The following is a 20,506-nucleotide window of genomic DNA, read 5'->3' on the forward strand; positions in this document are numbered from 1 at the left end:
CAAAATAGCATTTAAGTAGCATTTAAGGCGACTTAAATGCTCATTGGCTTGCATTTGAATAGCATTGGTGCTTATAGGCTACCTGGGATGCTCTCATAGTTACGTAACTGCCAAAATGAATCATCTAAGGTTGAACTCCTCAGAAACTTGCAAAACTCGAGTTTGTGACAAAGATCATCCGAGATTCATGATTTATGTACGACATAGTTTAATTTGTGGCAATACGAAGTTTGTCGGGTCAGCTAGTAGTTATATAAAAAGTAATGAAACAGTACGCCCTATAGTAGCAAAAATATTCCTGTGTGATCATAAACTGAAATGGTTTGGAAAGATAATTGTTGATGAAGTATGTGGTTCGGGACGACCATAGATTGATTAAATGATTCGGTATGATCATTGTTGAATGATGCACACGGTCCGATAGGACCATGGACGAGCTAAATAATTCGGTATGATCATTGTTGATAACCCAGATAAAACAAGATCGTAATAGAAAGTTCACATTACGTCGTATGCATGTCAATATTGTGTTGGTATTGCATATTGATTAGAATATATCAAACCGAAGTGAATAAATAAGTTGTTTTGCAGTTGTACGTGTCCTCATATACAACTCATGCTCGTGAATTTTAAAGCAGTGTAGATGAATATAATATTGAGTTATAATTGAATCATATATTCAGGAGTATAAAGTTGCGAGTTCTAAAAACCACTGTATAAAATGCAAGATTATTCTTCTTCAGCAGCATAGAGCCGGGGTGACTCGTGCTGATTCAAGCACTCGGCTCCATTCAACTCAGTCTTGAGCCACTCGTCGCCAATTTCCTAGTCGTCTCAGAAGTCAAATCGCTTTCGACCTGGTCGAGCCATCGTGCACGTTGGGCCCCCCTGTTCCTGGGGCCGGTGGGGTTGTTGAAGAGGACTATTAGCCCAATTCTCCTAAACTCCGCTTTCAGTCTGGCGTAGATTGCCTCCGCCGTCGCAAAGTTCCTGGCTATGATATCGAAGTCATCTGCAAAGCCTAGAAGTTGGCTACCCTTGTTAAAAATCGTGCCTCTTGTTTCGATGCCCGCTCGTCGGATCACCCCCTTAAGAGCGATGTTGAACAGCATGCAGGATAAACCGTCACCTTGTCTCAACCCTCGCCGCGTTTCGAAGGGACTCGAGAGTGTCCCAGAGATGCGTACGAAACACATCACTCGGTCCAATGTAGCTCTGATCAGTCGCGTCTGTTTGTTCGGAAAACCGTATTCGTGCATTATCTACCGTAGCTTGTCTATGGCTAAAATGCACGATAGAATTACAAATGATTGTCAAAATTTTCGCACGTATATTGCCTCTACTTTCGTGCTTATATGTTCTAATGTGGTGTGAAATATAACTTTTTCGTGCGAAAATAATTTCGTATTTCTCAGTTGCAACCGAGATATACAAACTAAATTGTTTACTGGGGAAGTACATGGTTCGGTACGACCATAGATAAATCAAATGATTCGGCACGGTCATTGTTGAATGATGTACATGGTTCGGTACGAATTTAGTTAAATGGAAAGATATGGATCGGTAAGACCACAGACGACTAAAATTTGCGTGAAATACGACTATTGATAAAAATTAAATGGTTTTGTGCGATCATCATCGAAATGATGACTTTATTCAGTGTGAATCAAGTACCAGATTATAAGCATAAGTAGTTATGCAGGTTTCAGCTGTTGATTGATTTGGATTTTTGGCAGATAAAATGGCTTATCCTTTTTAAATAGACTTTTAAAGCTGCACAAAGGTTGGAGAGACGTTAATAAAGTGGCTGAAGCGTTGCAAAATCATTTCACATTCTGAAAATAGAATTGACAGCATTACGCAAAACCGGTTGATAAGCTTCACTGCAGCTTCGAAAACACCCACTAAGAAACTCAAAGCTTGATAAATTCACTAGATTCAGATGTTTAAGAGCTGAACAAAGGTATTCATTTGTATTAAGAAACCTTTGTCCAGACAAAGGTTGGAGCACGTTGCGACGTACGGAAATTCATCTTGGGTCTACCCTACTAGTCAAATCATCTTCATTCTTGTGTTTCCTATCAGAAAAAAGTTAATGACATGTGGGGAAAGCGCTAGGGTATCCGTTTGCTTTCACCAGGTACATCTAACCAGTGCTGGTATTTGCGCGAAACTGTTGTATCTTCTGGATGATCAGTTATATGGATTAACCTCCGCCATAAACTCACTTCCAATTTCGTTAGGAAGAACTATCTTCAGGATTTCGTTCGCTTGGGAAGTACCAGTTAAATGCATGACAAAACCTGCTTTTATCACCAATTAAATATAATAAATTCAAATTCGTCAATAAACACAGTTTTGAAGCGTGTGCGTTAGACATTTTTGGTGCTTTTATATTAAGTAGTTTTTTATTGTTTGAGTTAGTCACCGTTCGCTTTATAATCTGAGTTTCTTGATATTTTCGGTGAAAATTAGACCAATACTGTGTTTTCAGCGGACGTTTCGACCTACTATTCTTCGGTCATTGACTACGCATCAACACGTCCGCTGAAAACACAGTATTGGTCTAATTTTCACCGAAAATATCAAGAAACTCAGATTATATAAGTAGTTTTTTGATGATATTTTATCTTGTGAGAAGAGGAGAGAGGGTTGAATGCCCTTGGTATATAATAACACTTATCTCAGCATCATACCACACGCAATATACCATCTCGGCAACGATACATTGTGCTACCGAATAGACTGCTGTGAATCGACCCATCGTGCATCATCGTGTGCGTGTCAGTAATCATCGGTATCGTCTAGATTCCGACCGCGTTCAAAAACCTGACTACTGAGCTGGGTCAGTCGTCTGCAGCTGGTTAAATGAGTAAGACTTGGGTGATTTTTGTGGCAATAATTTAGGCTTTCACAGTTGATAAAACAGAAAGTTGGCAATACCTAATGGTGGTATAACAGAAAATTGGCAAGACAGCAAGTTGAGAAAACAGAAAGTTGTCCAGATAGACAGTTGACAAGACAGAAAGTTGGCAATACAGAAAGTTGACAAGACAGAAAGATAGCAAGACAGACAGAGACAGCTGCTGCGACTTTGCTCAGACCTGAAAAAGTTGATTATGTTCAAAAATGTCAAAACATTTTCAAGTAAATGTGGTCTGCAGCGGTGCGAAAAAAATCAGTGACATAAACAACCCGACAATAAACAGTTTCCTACTAAAAGATAGAAGTCCACTTTGTAAAATGAATAGTTCTTTTACGAAGCTGAATTAAACTTGATTGAATATTAAAACAGCGGAATTCCATTAAATTTGGCTTCATAAATATACCTCGTTTGCAAAATGCAATCGCGTTGCAATTTCATCACACTAAGAATCAGTTAATCCTTCTACCAGTTTTCCTGCTTCGACGTTTCAACGCCGAGCCGAAACAAGCCTTCGCATCCGTTCAATAATTCAACGAAACGGCTTCGTCCTTAAATGTGAAGCAAGCCTCACACTTATCCACTATCTATCGTTCCCGGAGGGAAAATTAGATAATGTGTGGTGTCGAATCTTGTCTGTCGATCCGCCAGCCCAGTTCTAATCCGTTTCGAAAAGACGTTGCTGCTGTCGATGAGTTGCACTGTTACCTCTTCTCGCTCAAGAAATACAGGAATAAATTCGATGACATCCGACGAGACGGAACAAACCGTTCGCGTCTTACGCTACCGTTAGATGGAGTGAAGTTTACCGGAAAAATGCAAGGACGATTTTGGTTTACTAAATGAATTGCTTTACACACTCTATATTACTAATTTAGTGTCCAGAGTAGAAAGCACTGCTCGAATGTTTCGAATGGGTTGAATGTTTCGTCACAGATAAAAATGTATTTTCTCTAACAATACCAGTTCCGCCTGTCGACAGTAAACTCGCTGACTTCTCCGGTTGACATCATTCGCCATTTACACCCTACACTTTTCGAGTACCGAGCGGCCGTATGCGATGCTTCGTTGAGAGCTACATTCAAGCAAAATCGTCAATCGATATCTTCGATTGGATTATTCATTAGATGGCTGCCATTCTGGAAATAGAAGAACCGTGTATCTGTGTTAACTCTGGATGGTTTGGATGCTTTCAATGTTCACCCGGAACATCGTTAGCTGATTGAGCAAAGTGCGTTATTGCTTGCACTAGTTGTTAAAATTGCATTCATATGGGTCGATTATTTTGAGGGCGGTAATGCTTTAGCCTTCACTTTTGAGAATGTTTTATTAAACAGCGAAACATAGTATCAAGGTTATTATCATTGCATATTTCAAAACGTGGCTGAACAATGCTTTTAGCAAAAAGAACGAAAAGTATCCTGTGAAAGGAATGTTGTAGAATTGCTTTCCCGGAACGCAGAATGGAGCTGTTGTTCTCAGAAGCAGCGTATCTGATAAGTGATCCTCTTCACCACACAAGTTCCACAATGCATGTTCAGTGCACTTAATTATTCATTCTAACCATTTCAACGCTCACTTCGCGCGAGAATGGTTTACCTTCATTGTTCCCTAGAGAAAAATCAAGCCATTTAGCTAGCAGTTAGAAAACCGGCTTCCGTGCGTAGAACGAACTTCGAGTTATGTAGCTGTTGCGTCGAGACTTATGCTTTACAGCTCGATGCTATTTGTTGAATATGGGAAATGTGTAAGCAAGCATCATTCCCGCTGCCAGTAGAATTGAAAGATAGTTTCTGACTTTTTGTTCTAGGTTTTTCATGCTTGGTCCAACCTAGTCCATAGTGGATGTGCGAAACGAGAAACATCTAATTTACTCTTGTTTCCAAATTTTCTTCTGAATTTCATAATGTGGGTCTAATTAACGTTGCCCACGTTAATTTGTTCATATCCTCACTGTCACGGTCACTGTCTATGGGACGTTTATACTATGCTGTATCGTGAAGTCGTGTAATCTCTTTAAATGTGCTGATTAAATAGTTTTTCTATTTAAAACAGCATTTTGTTTGCGTTCGACAAATGAAGAAGGCTGGAAATTCCCACAATTTTACTTTTAAATTTTGTTTCTGCCGCACAGCTAGAGCAATGATGTAAATTTTTAAATACATTCAACAAACAAACCGTGCATAAGCAAGTTTGGGATTCGCGGGAAATCCGGTTCAATTGAACCACGCCAATTCGCCAACTCTCTTCGCACACCTTCACACGCGGTCCGGTTTCCCCTTTTCCGCTAGAGTAAACACAATCAAGCGAGCAGCTAGCAATTATCAGCATGCCAGGAGGAGGAATTCCATCGATGGATGCATCGAGGTTCGCCGCTCTACCCAGGGTACACCACGGCCGGCGGATCGTGTTGTGCCAGCAGACGGGAAAGAACGGAACCGGAAAATTGTACACTTTCGGGATGCAAACCGGTCAAACCTTGACCCTCCGCGCGTTACCACAACAAAGTGTCGGAATGAATCCGTGTTTCACCACATCACGCTCCGTCGTTCACCGGCCAGAGTGCCTTACAGAGCTAGGTACAGCTCGTAGCTTTCGATGCTTCAAAACGTGTCGCGAGGCAGGGAGAGAATTGGGACCAAGTTCGTTATCCCGCGAGCAAACAGAATAATATTTACCCTTTCTGATGATGATGATGATGATGATGATGACGATGATGCTGATGATGATCACATGTTGTTTCGCGTGCATCCAAAACACCCCTGTGTTCGGTAGTGGACGAGATTGCGGAGTTAACCGTGCTGGGAAATACAGTGTAATCAAAGAGTGCATTTTCCGAAATCGAAATGAAGCTTTGGTTGCAGATGGAATTCCGCAAATTTAAAGTTACTGTCGGAAAGAGCAATGATTTTTCAACTGTGTTTAGCTATTGACTTGTTTGGGGAAATTGTAAATACAAATTTCATAATTGTCTTTACTAATGGTGCTAGCATAGGCGGTGAAACACATCACATGTAATTGGAAATGTTATTGGAAACGCACTCGACGCTAGATTGAGAGTTGTGGGTTCAAATCCCACCTGGAAAGTGAATTATTTTTCACAGTTTGCATAACATTTTTCCCACTTCATCCAATTTGTATTTGTATTTCTATTTGTATTTTGGTCGATTCATCTGACAATTTTTGTATTATCTACTTGAATATGAAACTTAAATCTAAAACAAAACCATTGCAGCATCCTAGACCTTGTCAGTCTTCAACTGAAGACGCGTGAAGAAACGTCTCCAGTCAAATAAATCTTCGACCAGCGTGAAGGATCCATGGCGTCAGTGCAGTGGTTCATAAAACCCGGAATGGAATCTGGTTGTCAGTAAATTCGATGAGCGAAGCTGTCTACGTGAAGCACGAAAATCAATATGGGCAACAGAGCCGGGGGCATCTATTTCATTCTATTTATTATATCTATTCTATTTCTATATCTATTTCATTGTCAAGCAGCTTGGCCACAAAAGTTGCTTGTTGAATCCTTCGACAATTCTCTAATGTCTTCAAATCCAAAACCTGGCATCGGTCTATGTAGCGGGGAAGATTGTGAGGTAGACACCAGGGTAGATGTCTCAGGGCGATGCGAACAAATCTTCGTTGAACACGTTCTATACTGGCTTTCCAACACAGGTTATGAGGAGCAAGCAATGGGGATCTGTGAAGTCTCGGGAATTTTTTGTGATGAACCGAAGTTGTTGCGAAACTCTAGAGATGACAGCAGTATAATGTTGGTTGAACATGAGCTTGTTATCCAACAGAACTCCAAGATCGCTGATCTGATCGACACGTCCGAAAATAGCTCCGTTTATCCGGAAATCAAATGAGATGAGCGTATTACATGGGTGGAATGTTATAACCACACAAATGGCAACGCTTATTGTGAGCTTGTTTCTATTACACCAATCAGCAAAGGTGTCCAACAGCGCTTCCAATCGATAGCAATCAGCGACCGATTTCACAACGAGGTAGATATTTATATCGTCGGCATATACCAGTGTGCAGCCGGAACCAAGTAGAATGGCAATGTCGTTAAAGTACAAGGCGAATAGCAAAGGGCCCAAGTTACTGCCTCGCGAAACACCAGAAATATTACTGAATGCACGTGAAACTGTGGAATCCAGCTTGACACGTAAAGTACGGTCTGTTAGATATGAGCTCAACCATGAAGTCAATCCATCAAATACACCGAGCTTAGAGAGCTTGTGCTAGAGTATTCGATAATCTACTGTATCGAAAGCAGGTACTAGTGAAATCCATCAAGTTCGTCGCCACAGAGCGATCTGGCATAAAACCATGCTGGTCGACTGATATATGAACCGCTACGAATTATAATGGTCTATTTACCATTTAGTTAATTTTACAGGAGACGCAATTGTCTAAAAAACTCTATAATAAATTCTACACAATTATTTTCTCCAAACCAAGTGTTCTAATGTGTAGTGTAAAAAGTGATTCAACATGAGAATACATAAAAATCCCAACTTTTGTCAAAATATACGATTTATTCACACCAATGTACATAGACCACTATGATTTGATATATATTTTCACCGCAATCCCCAAAACGTTCCGCAACATAGTGGTCTATATCCAAGGGATTTGTAAATGGCTGTATCTTGCGCTGCTGACCGTCTAGCAAGTTGCAGCCTTCGGGAAGGTTATTGAAATGACTGCCAGCTTCAAGGTGCTATGCAAAATAGCGCAGAATTGTCTCACTACGTGGCACCAGTGTATATATAATATTCATATACAGGCTGTATCTTGCGCTGCTGACTATCTAGAAAGTCGCGGTCTTCGGGAAGGTTATTCCAATGACTACCAGCTTTAGGGTGGTATGGAAAATAGCGCAGAATTGTCTCACTACGTAGCGCCAATGTATATGCATAATACGTGTTTTTTTTTGATACGGCGGTTCCTTCATAGAAAATCATAACAAATAATTAATTTCTGCTAGTGAATTTTAGATAATTTCTCTTTTACCGTCAGGAGAAGCATTTTCCTTTTCTGATTCACTGTCAGTATCTCCGTAATCGAAAATAAGATCCATTTTCACGTTGAACAATCTGTTGAAAATAACACCGCGGCTATTGAATATTCACTACTGTTTGAACCAAGGACTTGGAATGTACAATAAAGTGACAAAGAAATCCAAAGTTATTTGCCTATGACTTACCCCTGCGAGGTTCGTTGATAAAAGAGATCGATTCTGGATATGCCTTGCGCAGGATGGCTAGAATCAACAAATGTGGTTGTTAAGGCTACGATATACTGCTTAGCAACGTGCAAACACTCAATCCCATGCTATAGCAAATCTTTGTATTTTTATACAAATAGGATTAAATGATAATAGCTGACAAGGTTTCGATTGCTACGATCTATTACTTAGCAATGCACAAACAATAAACTCTATGCCATTTCTGTAGTATTTCTACCTTCACATCTGTCTTAATCATCTTATTTTCGAAAAACATGTAATAATGGAAATACGGATTTAAAGAAATCAACCAAAATTGTTGAAATTTATATGCTTTTCTAAACACATTTGCCATCATCCTTGATCAACATTATCTCGACTTAAGAATTGAATTTGACTGTAATTTTTGTAATTTTGGTCTGACGTTGACTATAAGCGCCCTTATCCAAACACATTACAGGATGGAATTTTTCTGTATTGATTGTGTATGATACCTTAAATGCAGAACTCGGCTTTTGTAATACAATTCAACTTGTAATGTTTCAAAAAGTAAGCTGTCACCAAGATAAGCTTTTCAGTATTTTTGCATAAATGACACGAATTCCTAATACTGAAAAATCGTGATTACCCTACCTAGACAGTGGTTCGACCCTAACGACATTATTTTAAACTAAGTTGTTTTCCATGGACAGTTTCCGGAAGTTATATTTTCATGTATTCTTTCATTATTTATTTTTATTGCTACACTGTTACACTTAGATTTGTGTAAAATACATCGTATTAAAGTTTCCAAATGATTTTATATCTAAATACTTTATCTAGACTATTTTCAACATATATAGGGTAAACTTGAAGCGGAACAGTACATTTCACTATTCTGAGTAATTTCATATTAGTTTGAATGAAAAATTATCTCATACACTTTTGTTTGAATTGCAATTCAAATTTACCCTGTACTATATTGAAAATAATGTTAAAATATAAAATAATATTGAATAAATTGAAAATGTGTCATTCCACGTCAAGTGACCAAGAAAAAGCAAAACTTGTAATGGACCTTCTTGGATTTTTACCAAATTCGGTGCCCCTTTTTATAAGCAAAAGCCGTCCCAAGTACCAATGTTAATTTTATAGCACTCTTATTGCGGTTTTTAAGACCAAAATTGGTCATATAAACCATCATAAGAGTGTTATAAAACCCAAATTGACCTTGGGCTGTTTTCGTCCAATCCACTTATTTTCTTTTGCTTATATCTCCGAAAACATTAAGTCTAGAAAGGCACTATTTTCACATTTTCAAAGAAAATTGCCCAATGAATTTCAAAAAATGGTACTTTTTTAGTATCAGTGCTCAGTATATTTCGATTCGATTTAAAAACTAAATTTCTATTTTTCTCCCAATGAATACAATTTGATCTCAAAAATTCCAACTCCATCGTATTTCTCAGATTTTTTATATAAAAATCCAAAAAAAATTTGACAGTGTAATTCCAAAATTTAAACTAAAAAGCTGGCAACACTGCTCAGGAAAATGTTACTACATACTGTACACATGCTTTCACAACAGGACATAGAGACTCACTGCTTCATGAAAAAATCATTTTGCTCTTGGTTTTACATAAGCAATTGGAGGCCACTTGCTTCAAAACGTTGTCTCTGGATCGGCAAGGAATACTGCATGACGATAATTATTTCTTCTTTGGGAAATGGGGTATGTAGTCAGACCAAAATCGTAACAAATTTTCAGTTACTCTCCGACGTTTCGCTTTTTATTTTTAAAGCTTTTTCAAGGAATCGCTATAAACATTGGCATTTTACATATTTTGAAACAATTTTTAGTATTTATTTGCTACTCACTAACTAGTCTGTCCGTTGTCTGTATGATTTTGTCTGAAAATGTCTGAAAATGTCTAAAATTGTCGCTGTTGTCGTATATTTCCACTTTAGGTTCCTGCACATGATAATTCTGATTGTAGATTTTGTTGTTATATTCGTCTGTTGCTAACCTGTAGTTAGTCATTTGTCGTGGATTTTTAGTATCTTTCGTCACAATTATTTTTTGGATATTGTTCTGTCTCCGCTCTATCGGGCTAAGAGGCACCTAATTTAACAATTATGTTTATGTGTGTGGATATGTTTGGTTAGGCAGTTGGGGTGTAGGGGTGTTCTTGATTTTACTTTGTACAGAGAATAGTATTCCGCCATAAATACTTCCTGATGCACGGCAAGAGCAGTAGCGCAGCGACAGAAAATAATAGCCGGAACATCATCGGGTCCAGGTGAGTAGGAGCTCTTCAATTCCTTTGCACCAGAAATGACCATGTCGGGAGTGATGTTAAAAATGTCCAGATCAACAGCATCATCGGGGACACCTGACGCAGTTATTTCAGCATCAGACTGCCGAACACAGAAGAAAAATGATCAGCAAACAATTCGCAAGATTCAGTAACAGTTGATGATTCCGTTCCGCCCAAGAACACACTAGAAGGAATAAAAGATTTCCTCAAGGAGTTCACGAATGTCCAAAAACTTTTTGGATTAGTTCGCAATCTGAATTGCGTCCGCAGTACGTGTGATTTGTAGAGAGAACTATTTAGCCTATGGTATACATCGCTGGCAAATTTGAAAGCGCGTTTATTCTGCGGTGTTCGTTGCTCAAAGTAGTCTCTGCTTTGCGTTTCGATGCCGTCGCAATCTGTGCAACTCACTATTACTCCAGACAGGTTTTGAAGGAGGCCTAATTCTGGGAAGATTCTCGTTCACCCAGGTGCAAATAGCATCATCCACATCGATCTCGTCAAATAAAGTAGCCCAATCCAGAGACATAAAGGTGGTCCACAAGAACATCAAAGTTAATACGACGATAGTTCAGAGGCGCAATTTCGAAACTGACTGAGAATAAATCCAATGGAGGATGGGGAAGATCAACAGGAAGTAGCGGAGAAATGGCCCGACGCACAGCGATCTCTTGTTCAGGAAGGCAGTAAACAAGGTCCAGTGTTCGTCCGAGATTATTACGCAGTGAATTAACTTGTTTCAAGTTCAGCAATTCGAATCCATCGACCACAGCAGCGCTAGCAGCAGGAAGCGGGAGTGAAATTGTTGTACTGTACTCCATCCTCTCCATTAAACCAAGAAATTTGCGCTTGGTTATAATCACCATAAATTAGAACTCTTTCTTCTGAAGACCCCTTGTCATGTAATTCAACGAATTGAGAGAATATGCTCATCGATAAAATTGACAACTTTACTTCTGTCAGGTGGGATGTAAACTGCAGCAAACAAAAATTTCATTCCTTTGATGACAGCAGAAACACAGACTTGTTCGAGACGATTTCCATGTCTTAAGTTGACCAGCGAACTAGAGAACTGTTGAGTAACGGCAATCGATACGCCACCAAAACTACTTTTGTCACTATTCTTCAAGGTACGATCACTACGAAACACGTTAAAAGCGGATCCAAACAGCTGAAGAGAGTGGATGCAGCCTTCCAAACCGGTTTCAGTTAGCATGATTACATCGTAGTTACAGTCATTAGATACAAGGCATAGGTCGTCCACTTTAGTCCTTAAACCTCTCACATTTTGATAGTATGCACAAAAACCATCCATGTCATTGGCGTGTGCAGAAAGCTCCGAAACAAAACTTCCTGCACGTGGAGATTCCAAGCTGGAAGCGGGAAATACATCAGCGGAAGGAATGTCCGGATTACAATTGCACTTGCCTACATAACTGGGTATGTATGCTTGTATGCGCTAATTGAAGTAAAGGAAGAAATTTCTAAAGTAATCAAGTTCACGTGGAACCCGTCTACAGACAAACTTAAAATGGAATCTCATGTTAATTTTAAAAATCATCCCAAAGTCACGACAGTTTTTCGCGAAATTTTCCTCGAACGTTACTTTACTTATAAAAACAGAAAGGCTAATCATATTTTTACAACTTCCGAATCTACCAGTAGTAGGTACAAAGTTTTCGATCATGTTCGTCGCCCGTGCAAACCGTGGAAGAGAAAAGTTCCTATTCAATTACCACTCCGATTTAATATGTTGACATTCACCCGGTTTTCCATCTTGGCTGTAAAGTACCTTTCCTAGGGGAATTTCACACAGCGGAAGCTCTTCTCGAAATGAAATTTTAATAACAAACGTAACTACCGTACCGCACCGCACACCGGGTCTGGGGCTGGGGCTGCAGCAGCATCACCAGTGTAAGAGTTGGTGAATTTTCTTTTTTTTTTTTTTCATTCAACTTAACCCGTCCGTTGTCACCATTGCATTACATTGCTCACCTGGAAATGCGTTTTTCCTTTCTTTTTTTTTTGTTCGTCTACTTCCTCACTTGCTATACTAGGTACCTACTTGATGCCGGAACAAGTAATGTGAAAGTTTAAGCAGAACTTGGATAATCGAATTGTATAGTTTCCACGCGAGACACAGTTGCAACAAGCAGAATAGTTGCGGTGCGGCGACGACGGTAGTACAAGTACCAAGTGGAAAGTGTCACCGCAGCAACACCTATAGCAACGGAATTCCAGATGAGTGAGCGAGTGAACGAATGAATGGATGTGTGGGTATGTGGTTATGTGTATGTGTGCGTCAACTTTTATCCACTTTTATTTGGCGTGTAGGTTCTTCATTTGAGGATGCAGCGATGCAAGAAGCTTGCGGGATGTTTCTTTTAAAACTTAAGTCATATGTCAAGCAAGGTACTCGAAAAGTATGAGAGCTATTCGCTTCTGAGATGGCAATGAGCGAAGGAAAAATGTTTGCAAATAGTTTTCTTTTTTGTTTTACTTCTGCTTGAAACGGTTTTCTTCAAAACTCTATTAGTAATTTTTCTTGTTGACTTTCATTTCAAAATTTGAATTTTTTCTATTTGATTATTTTTGGCTCATGCCTAGTTTTGGTTGTTAATAGCTTTCCACGTCCAAAGTCCAAAAAAGACGACTTTTACTGTGTATTTTCAGACTCAGTCTAACGAGTAAATGAATTTCTTGCAATAAACAAATTAATTGCGCTAAAAGTGGTTCATTCTCAAGTTCAATTTAACGGAAAATTAGCAGTCATTAAGCCCAATCGGAGAGCCCAATTTCTGTTCATACTAATATATTCACTGCATTGCTCTTGCTAATCTAAACACAGCAAATATATTTTCATGAACAAAATTTTTGTTTCGAACAAAAAAAACTGCTTTTTAATTTTGCAGCATCGATGACGACTAATTTCAGCTTAAACAGGGGTGACAAAATCACTCGAAACGAGAATCACAATGTCACCCCAGGTTCAGTATAAATTGTATTAGGTTAAAAACTCCGGATTTCTTGAAAACTATTTAACAATACATTTTATGGAGAAGGCAGAAAATGTGACCCAGCCTAGGCCGACCCGTTGACTACAAACTGGATTTCAGATTGAAATTTAAAATTTCGACTCGTCATTAGATTTGGGTTTGAATTCGAACATGGGCGTGATGTTTTATTTAACCTTTTCTTGCGCAAAGGTTGCTAGACGACTCTAAAAAAGTTGTGACTGAAAATTACGAAGATGAACTGTTGAAACCGTTGAATACCATAAGTCTCCTGTCTCCTGTCTCCTGTCTGGTGTGGAGACAGGGTCTTCCAACACAGATACGCAGGCAAGTGCAATTGTAATCCGAACATTCCTTCCGCTGATGTATTTTCCGTTTCCAGCAATGAGTTCTGTTTTGGAGTTTTCTGCACACGCCAATGACGCCGATGGTATTTGTACATGCTATCAGAATGTGCGTGGTTTAAGAACTAAAGTCGACGACCTATTCCTTGCGTCTAATGATTGCAACATGCTAACTGAAACCGGCTTAGGTTTTGAACATTCGTAAACTCCATGAGGAAAGGGTAATCGTTCTGTGGTGACTAATTTGATGGATTTCACTAGTACCTTCAGCTCACAGATGGAAGCTGGAACTCAAATTGACGCTGTTTACAGAGATATTTAGGCCACTTTCGACACAATAGGTCATTGAATCGATCATCTTGCACAAGCTATCTAAACTGGACTTCATGGTTAAGCTCGTATCTTACCGATCGTACTTTGCGTGTCAAGCTGGATTTCACAGTTTCACGGGTATTCAGTAATACTTCTGGTGTTCCCCAAGGCAGTAACCTGAGGCCTTTGCTATTCGCCTTGTACTTCAATGACATTGCTATTCTGCCCGATGTAATGTGCCCGATGTTTCACCAATGTAATGTGCCCATCTCATTTGAATACCGGATAAACGGTGCTATTCTCGGACGCGTCGATCAGATCAGCGGTCCTGGAGTTGGCTCTTCTGTTGGATAATAAGCTAACATTCAACCAACATTTTACTGCTATCATCTCTAGAGCTTCACCACAACTTGGATTCATAGCAAAAATTTCCTGAGACTTCACAGATTCCAATTGCTTGAAGGCATTGTACTACGTATTGGTACACTCAATACTTGAAAATTTCTGTATTATATGGAATCCTTCAAACCTTAACGTATCGCCTTGAAACATTTACCCTGGCATCTGCCTAACAATCTTCCTCGCTACGTAGACCGATGCCAGCTGTTGGATTTTGACACATTAGAAGAGAGTCGTCAAACGGATTCAACAAGAAACTTTTAGGGGCACACACCTTAAAAATGAAATTGATGTTCTGGCTCTACTGTACCGTATTGATTTGCGAGCTACACGTAGACAGCTTCGTTCATCGAATTTACTGACAACCGGATACCATCGGACCACGTACGGTATTTATTAACTACTGACCCAGTGGTCCAAGAGGGTGAAAAATGGAACATTTTTCCTATAGCGTCTTGTGTCTTCGGAAGGGTATGAAATGGAGTGAGTTACCTGGAAGGAGCGTCAAGTATATCTCTGGCTCTCTCAAGCTCCCACCTAGCGCCTCCACGCAGATCTCAGATCTCAGAAGTCAAAAGATGACAGTCGATGGCCTTACCTGGAAATGCTTCATGTACTTACTGAAGCAGCTAAGCTAGGAGGTACGAACTAGAGCGCCTGTTCTCCAGATGAGGGGCGGCTCACAGAGCGTCTGTCTCGTAACGGGCGGCTGAATATGAAATGCTGAATCCCGCAAGCTATACCTAAGATGGCAGACCCATCAGCGGGATGTAGCTACCGCGACCCCGGTGAGGTAGTATACCGAAAAACTCAATTACCACGAACAACGAAGAAAGAAATTCAGGCCAGAACAATCGGTATAGGACACGGCAAGAGACATGAAAACGATTAAGGGATAACGATTGTAAAATTCCGAACGATTGTAAAAACGAATTGGAATGTCCGATTTCTCCATGAACCGGCACGGGCTGGCTTGCTTGCTCGAGAGCTGCAACAACTCGGAGTGGAGATCGCTGCTATTCAGGAAGTTCGGTTGCCAAATTCCGGAGAAACGGAGTTCCGTGCAGTAGACCCTGTTGCAGGCACTTCTTTCAAGTACCACATCTACTACAGTGGCGGTAAGAAAACAGAACATAGAGTCGATTTCGTAGTGTTGGGAAAACAAAAGCAACGAGTTATCCGGTGGAGGCCCGTAGATGACCATATATGCGTGTTGAGGATTAAGGGCAAATTCTTCAACTATAGCCTAATCAACATACACGCACTGACAAATGATAAATCCGATGATGCTAAAGACGAGTTTTACGACAGGCTTGAGAGGACCTATGAAGAGCGCCCAAAACACGACGTGAAAATCATCATCGGAGATGCAAATGCGCAAATCGAGAGGGAGGAATTCTTCCGTCGAGCCATTGGAAGACATACACTCAAAAAAATCGCCACGTCAAGTTTACGTGAAAACATAGGTAATTCTCATCCATCACACTTTTCATGTAACATTCACGTGAATTATTGGTAACTCGCACTCATACTAACTCTTACTAATTTTATCAACTTTCCCATTAACTAGTGCATGAAGTTCATGTAGGTTGCTGTACAGAAGTTTACATGATTTTTCACGTGGATGCGAAGTGTCGATTTTTTTGAGTGTAGTCTTCATCTGTCGACCAATGATACCGGTCTGAAGCTCATAAATTTTGCCGCGGCCAGAGGACCACCTGCTTTCCATGTTTGAATATTCGGAAATACACCTGGAGGCATCCAAATGGAGACTCTAGCTCTCAGATCGATCATGTCTTGATTGACGGTCGACACTTTTCGGATGTTATCGATGTACTTACGGTCTTTTCGGGGACCAAGCATTGACTCTGACCACTATCTCGTAGTCAGTAAGATTCGCGCAAGGCTGTTGAACACGGCGAAAACTCGCACTGAGAGGACGCTGTGACAGATGAAAAGAACCTAGCTGGTTTTCGTGAGAGGCACTCCAAGACACATCAGACGTTTACCCTGCGTCAGTTGCTAGACAAGTTCCGGGAGTACAACTTGCAGACACACCATCTGTTTGTGGACTTTAAAGCGGCGTACGATTCAGTCAAACGAAATGAGCTGTGGCAAATAATGCTAGAACATGGTTTTCCGACGAAACTAGTTACGCTGGTTCGTACAACGCTGGACGGATCCAAATCATGCGTTAGAATAGCAGGTGAGACCTCAGCTGCTTTCATAACGTTGGATGGACTAAAGCAAGGGGATGCACTCTCTAACCTGCTGTTCAACATTGCCTTGGAAGGTGCATTCCGAAAGGGCAAACGTGGAAAGGAATAGAACTATCATCACGAAATCTCACATGCTTCTTGGTTTTGCGGATTGCGGAACACCGGCGCTCTACAGAACACTAATCCTCCCGGTGGCCCTTTACGGACACGAATCATGGACGCTAAAGGAAGTTGATCGGCGAGTGCTTGGGGTTTCTGAGCGTAAAAATCTGCGATCTACTTGGTGGCAAAATGAAAAATGGAGTGTGGCGCAGACGCAGCTGTACCAAGTAGACAAATATGCTGATATAGTGAAGGTAGTGCAATGTGGCAGGTTGGGGTGGGCTGGGCACGTGGCCAGAATGCCCGACGAAAGAGTAGCCAAAACTATTTGCAGCAGAGAACCAGGAAGAGGCCGTAGACTCCGAGGCAGACCCCGCACCCGTGGGGTGTGTGTTGTCGAAGGCGATGCACGTTCAGCTGATGTTCGTGGGGATTGGAGAACGGCAGCCCATGACTGACGGCACTGGAGGACCATAATTCGTTCGACGCAGGATCGGTAACGGACCGTTGCCACTAAAGTAAAGTAAAGTAAGTAAGTAAGTGTCTTCGGAACTTTAGGTCCATAGTCTGAAAAAGTCTGAAAGAGTCAAAAGTTGCTCATGGCTTTCTATAATAAAAATTGAAAACTTAATTTTTTTGTCTTAAGAAATATAGACATGGTCTCTTCGACAAAGTTGTAGAACATGTAAATGCAAGCAACTTTGCTGAAGAAATGATATTTCTGTCTCTATCAAATGTTGAGCTGTAGAGCATTTTCTTAGTAAGTGCTTTAAAAATAAGTTTTTTGTAGTTAGCTATGCATTTTGTTACAAACCTCCAAGACCTTTCCTTGGAAACTTATCGATTATTTAGGCTTTATTTTTTCTTTAACTTCACAAGTCAAAGGGGTTTATTGGGTAAGTGGAAACATGGAATTAGTGCTTCATCTTGAAACTTTTGTTAAGTACTATAAACATGTACAGATACCGCTTATCCCCACCCACCCATATTAGAGAACGCCAAACAAAAGTTAAAATTGCTTCAGTTTTAACCAAATTTTCTGCGAATAAATCGTGTTTCTTTTGTTTCGAAGCTTGCAATGTTCTAGAGGTTCATGGAATTTATAGCTTTTATCGCTTGTTTTTTGTGTGTGTGTGTTTTTAAAGATCTTCCAAAGAAACTGCTCTATAGTTCAACGCCCGATAAAAATAAAAATATAATTTCTTCAGCAAAGTTGGTTGTTTTTACATTTTCTATAGCATTGCCCAAGAAACCGTATCTATATTTCCTAACACAAAAAAGTTATTTTTTTATATTCATAACAGTAACTTTTGACACTTTCAAAATAAGGGGAACATTACTACGAACGAAAGTTTCCAGATACTATGTTGCTAAAATAAAAGCAAAAGACGCTAGGAAAAAAGTTCCACTTTTCGCCCTTTTGGACCATTGTACACTAAGTTTTCGTTTTATTTAATTCCAGGTTTCGTATCTACCCGAATAAAAATGTATAGCGAAAAAACATTAAATTTCACTGTTACAAACATTGAAAAACTTCGAAAAACCACATTGCAGCAGTGAAAATCTTTGTAAAAGTTACACTGAAGTTACCATGAATATCGCTGTTTTCACAGTAAATTTTAATGGAAACCGCCAATTTTACAGCGAATAAGGGGGTGATTAAGTGATGTAACACTAAATTTTTCGGCTTTTTCCCATACAAATAAAAACCAAAAACAGTAAAATTTATGGTACATTCACTATAAGTTTTACACTGTTTTACAACGAAGTTACAATGAAATTTAAGGTGAGTTCTGCAAAAAAAAATTGTAGGCTTTCGGATTATTAGGACAAAATAAAACTGGCTGATTAATTACGGTATTTCATGTTTTTGAAAAGATATGACGACAATGAATTTGATAGGCTTCGAACTATTATGATTTTCGAGCCGCATTCATCGCTCATATTAGGAAAGTATTAGAGGTCAGTACACCTACATAAACAAATTCCGCTCTTTCCCATTCACGCCTTATCTCAATCTGTTAGATTCTATCAACTCTTTGTTTCATTACTGTCTTCTATCGTTCCCTTTGTCAATTGTAAAATCTACCGTTATAAAAACTTAATTATATGCCTGACACCTCATTCGATGTCAAGACGTAGAAACAACGAGGTCTAATCCACAGGAGCGGAGCCTTTCCCCGAACACCCGCGTTAAAAATCGCGGCTAATATGTTGACGACAGATGAACGAGTAAGTCGCAAGCGCCTGCATAGTGTCGTCGTCCCGTCAGTAAAACGAATTAGATTAAACTTCTCGATCGCTGGTTTCTACAGTAGACGGAGGAAGATACACAATTTATGTCTACAAATAACTCAACCTGCCAAGGTTGGACCTTAGATAGAGATTATTTCCTGCTTCGAAACAATTTGCATTGTTGCCAAATTATATGAAAAATTTTCCAAGAACGGTACAGTGAAGTTACAGCATAAAGTGTTGTAAACAGTAAAATTTATTATAATCCTAATGTTTTTACATTAATATGAAAAGTGAAGTTACAGCATAAAATGTTGTAAACAGTAAAATTCATAGTAACCGTAATGTTTTTACATTAATATTCGTTATGCATTTCTACCCGGGTACTAAGACGCTCCAAAAACTTCAGCCAGATGTTGTACAGAACCTTAGGAGTGGAGTTAAGCGTAAGGTGCGAGCATACGGTTATGAAATTGAAATTGAATGAAATAAGTATTCCAAAACTTACTAATGGGTTATATTTTATTGTCCGAAAGTTTGAAAAGGATCGGTTAATTAGGTAATTTTCTACAGCGTTTCTTCCGTGGTGCAATTTGATGTGGGACACCCTTTATTTTTAAAATTAAATCCTCATCCATGCTTTTGTAAGGTCGGTGTCCCACCTTCTGTTAATATCTGCGAACGCCAGTGGCGTCACACTTGTACGTGTGAAAAAATGGGTGCACCAAAGACCAAACCACCCGATTAGCCTAAATAAAAGCATACGGTTACGGCTAAACCCCGCAATGCCCATTAAATTCAATGCTTTAATTTTTTTCCCTCTGTAGCTGTACGATTGAATTCTGGTTCCGGTCATTCGGGACGGCTTCATTTCCGCCACGGACCATCGCCCGGCGAACCAGCGGACCGTTCGTCAGTTTATGTGGAAACAAGCAGCGAAGCAAAGAGAGAAAGGGAGCGAGACTTTTTCCGCATTGATAAGCACCATTTTTATCACTTGATTGACCGCGTTAGCATCGCACACTTCCGCCGCCGAGTGGGACGTGAATTGCTCAACTGACCGGTTTGAGCTTTTTTTTTCGTGTGAAAATGACTGCATTTTTTTGCAATTTTATTAATTTTAACGATAAATAACCGATTCATTGCGACAAAATATAATTTATCATATTTTTAAGTGAAATTAGGACCAAAAAAATCAATTTATAACTTTCGGCTGGATTTTTTTCGGGAAACAAAAAGAAACGGATAAAAAGGGTTCGAATCCCGTGAGCGATATAATAGGAACAATATAGTGTAGTGTAACAAAAAAGATCATAAAATATAAAATACAATGGCCGGCCCGAAGTTCATAGAAATTGAAAATTGTTGACCCGAAAGGATAGTCATCGAACACGGGCACGGCTTGTGCCCGCGGGTTTCGGG

The sequence above is a fragment of the Sabethes cyaneus genome, chromosome 3 (assembly GCF_943734655.1).
Source record: "Sabethes cyaneus chromosome 3, idSabCyanKW18_F2, whole genome shotgun sequence".
Lineage (NCBI taxonomy): Eukaryota > Metazoa > Arthropoda > Insecta > Diptera > Culicidae > Sabethes > Sabethes cyaneus.